Source organism: Brassica oleracea, chromosome C6 (assembly GCF_000695525.1).
Source record: "Brassica oleracea var. oleracea cultivar TO1000 chromosome C6, BOL, whole genome shotgun sequence".
In the NCBI taxonomy this organism is placed as follows: domain Eukaryota; kingdom Viridiplantae; phylum Streptophyta; class Magnoliopsida; order Brassicales; family Brassicaceae; genus Brassica; species Brassica oleracea.
Window position 1 is genome coordinate 6,268,245 of NC_027753.1, and position 4,076 is coordinate 6,272,320.

Genomic DNA, 4,076 nt, shown 5'->3' on the forward strand with positions numbered 1-4,076 from the left:
TGATTCTCCAGAAGTTCTCAGCCGATCAGGTTACACTGGGTAGACTTAACTCCACCTAACTTGAACCTTATCTTGACTGAAATTCATCTTGTTATGGGCATTAGATCAGGGAAGCGAGAACACACTCAGGACATCTTATCCTTTTTGTCCATCTTGCTGATCCTGAGTGGCTAGCTCATCTTTAGCTAGTTCCCAGCCTGCACCTTAGCCTTTATTCCACCTTCGTGCATTTGTTTTTCAGTGTCATATGTGCAGATATGTGCAAAAAGTTTGGAGAGGAAATGATCAACGCAGCCTCTTACTCGTTACTGCTGCAGAAATTCAGTCAGAAAGGAGAACAAGCAGATTAAGGGAGCAACCGCTCCATAACCAATGAACTGCGCAAGAGCAGGGGTGGAGAACCATAATGGTCGTGAAATCAGAACCACCAGTGGCACTCACAACGATCATGTATTACCTCCTTCTTCGTCACATCACCATATCAGTCTTTTAAAAAAAAAGTACGAAAAACGAGAATAATGTGATGGAGAAGGGGAAGAAAGAAAAGAAACATGGAGCCACTGGAAAGGTCGAGCAAGAAGTTGGTACCAAGTATTGAAAAGCATGTAGAGGAAAGTGGAAAGCAGAACAATCAGTCGTCTGCTCCGTCATTAGAACAGTCGCACCCGATATAAAAACAAGTAGAGGTTGTGAACATCAATGGATCTATATTCTCTTGCCATTTTGTGTGATATCCTGTATCCTCTACAATGAAATGGTAACCCCTAAACACTCTTAACTCCACCATTAAATAGCTTGTTCCACACCTAGACCGTCTACCCTGAATAGTGCCTGTGATGAGAAGCTCATGCTACTCTTAAATGAATATAGGGAGTTCTGTCTCGATAGTGTTGCCTTTTCAGGTTTGAGATATAGTGTATGGAGCCGATTTTCGAACAACAGTCAGTGGGGTTCCGGTAAGGGTGTGTTGTCCTAGTTTTACTGCTTGTATGGTTCAGAGATTCGTGGTTAAAGTATGGTTGCTAAGAATAGGAGAGTTCTCACACTTTCAAACCTTTCTCCCTGTTCTTGATACTTGACATTGTTTGAGGATAAACAAGGATATAAGTCTGGGGGAATTGATATATGGTGTTTAATACATCTTGTATATATGCTTTTCAATTGGTTTTCAAGTCTTTATTGAGTCTTCCAGTCTTTTTCGAGTCATTACAGGTCAGGAGTTGCATTGGATGGGAGATGGACCAGCTGGAACAAAAGAGGCAGAAAACAATGCAATTTGGTGATTTTCACGTAGAACGGTCGTGATGACTGTTACGGATAGCGGAGCAACCCTAGTGACTGTTCTGGATAGAGCGGAACAACCCGAGTGACTGTTCCAGCGGTAGAGATTTTTAAGGAAACTAAAACCTATTTCGGGATTTGCCCTAATCTCTCTATTTTCTCTCCCAGCCGTCTGTGGCTTTGATATATCTTCTTTTTCTGTTTCTCCTGACTATTCTACGCTACTTTTTACACAAGGAACCAGATCTTAGAGTTTGAGACTTGAGATTTTGCTACTTTGTAAGGGGAGAAGGCCATCTCTCTCGATTTAGAGAAGAACCCCCTGAACCCTATTACTTTATTTCATGTTGCTTTATATCTCTGTCTCTGTGTTTTCTTGCTTCATGGCTGAGTAGTCAGCTTGCTTAGTCTAGGGTGTTAGGGTGTTAGATTCGTGTGCTTGACATAAATAAGTTATAAATCGATTATCTTCATTCACTGTTGTTCTTAAGGCTTGCATCAAGTTAACCACTTAGTGCCTGATTCTAGGTTTAATCTATTCATCAAAAGTGTTATAGGTTGCTAGACATAACTTGAATGAGCATCATATCCCTAACCAGCGAAAGTAGATGTTGGGGTGTTTTGTGAACAGATCGGACTTGATCTTAATGTTGGTCATCGCATCTCAGTCCAAACGACAGTTTAGGTACTGAGATCGATTTACAAAAGGTGAAGCACCACGACAGTGGGCTGATCTATCTTAAGTGATTCGAGTTCTAGACTGGTCTTTAATCGAACTTGAATAATTGTTTGACTCACACTTGTTTAACACCCGATCAAATCACCCTAGGCTAGCATTTTAATCATCTGAAAGCTTTAATGAATCTTATTACTTGCTTGTTACAAAACCTTAATCTCAAAACCCCATCATTGTTTTAGCTAAGTATTGATCCCATAAAGATAAAGTGTAATTGTTGGTCTTTTTGGATTCGATCCTAAAGTGCTACATCGACATACCATTCGATTGTGGTAGTGTGCACATTAGGTTAATTGGTGTGCGTATACACGTAATTTCAGTCTCCTTTACGACCGCTAGTCTCTCATTGGTCGTAATATTACAACCCATTTACGACTAACACCAAAACTCTATATATACTCGGACCTCGCGAAGCCATTTGGTTGCTCATTCTCTTCTCTTTAACGACTTCCCTTCTCTCTCTAGGTAAGTTTTTTTTTTTTTGTTTTAGGTTGTTAGTTAGGTAATTAGATTAGGTTTGGAATTAGTTTATGATGGAAATAGATTAGGATGGAGTTAGATTATGATGGAATTAGAATAGGTTTAGATTATTTTTATATAAAAAATTTGAATTGTTTATAACCATCTTTTTTTTTTTCTTCAGATTGACGATATTGCTATGGCTGGCGGTAGACAGAGACTTAGGAACCTTGCGCCTAGAAACTCTTACGGGAGTTCCTTTCTCGGACAGCCGGATCCATCAGCTTCTACCTCCGGCACATCTTCTGGCCAAGAGAATGTCCCTGAGAGCCAAGTTCCTACTGCTCCGTATGTGCCTCCACATGCATATGACCCTGCAGCTTACTATCCGCAGTTTAATGACCCTGCTTCATTCTATCCCCAGTAAGATGAGCCTCCACAACAGCCTCAGTATGATCAGCATCATCCTCCACACCATCCTTAGCAACAGTCTACTACACCCGCTCCTACTGCTCCTGAAGCTGCTCCGGTGCCTGCAGCTGCTCCGGTGCCTGCAGCTGCTCCGGCTCCTGCAGCTGCTCATCCAGATTTGATGGTGCCACCGAATGCACCATATGCAAGATATATAGTGGAAGACCTTCTCCAGATTCCGGGACGAGAAGGTTTACCAATCATCGATCCAGATCGATCACCCAACACTTACTAGTAATTTTTAATATATTAAAGTTTTAATTGCATTTAAATATACTAATTATACATATTGGTCAAAACATATATGTATTCTTTCAAATTTTGTAGGTTTTTGACGGACAATTGTGTGGGACAGAGCGTTGGAGATATCATCAGGGCAAACTTCCGGGAAGCGCATCCGAACTGGTCTCTTACACCGGACCACGTTCGGACGACTTGGTTCAAGTGCTTCGCGGTAAGTTTTAAATATAATTTTATTTATTTTTTATTTAAATAATAATAATTTAATTAATTAATTTTTTTTTATTAATGATTTTTTTGTAGCAAAAATGGAATTGGTCCATTGCTGTCAACGAAACGGTGAAGGCAACGTTCTACAAAAAAGCGATGGCTCGCCTAAAGAACATTGTTGGTGATTGAAAGGACAAGTGGAGGGTTATGGGATGACGCAAAAGAAGCCTACCTCACCAATGACGTTTGGAAGGGCTTGAAGGCTTATTGGAATTTGCCTAAGTCAATTCAAAGGTCTCTCACTTGCTCCGTGGCCCGGTTGACCCGTGATGATTGTTGGACCCGAATATGACCCTCAGGTGGGGTACCGATAAGCGTGAGCTAGCATGTGGGTTGCGATAAGCCCATCATAACAAAGGGAGCTGAAAGCCGAGCTGACTACTGGACCTGGGAGACATCATAGCAGAGGTCACGACAGAAAGTGAGCTAACACCTTAAGAGACTCGGTCAAGAGGAGCCTAAAGCGAGCTCCGTAATTGAAGCCAAATATCTAGGAGAACAGTTGAAGGGTTGCCAACGAAACCTAGACTATATAAAGATGGAGAAGATAAAAGACAAGGGATCTCTTATTTTTCATAAATGAACTTTTGTACTAGATTAAAAGCATTACGTATTCTTT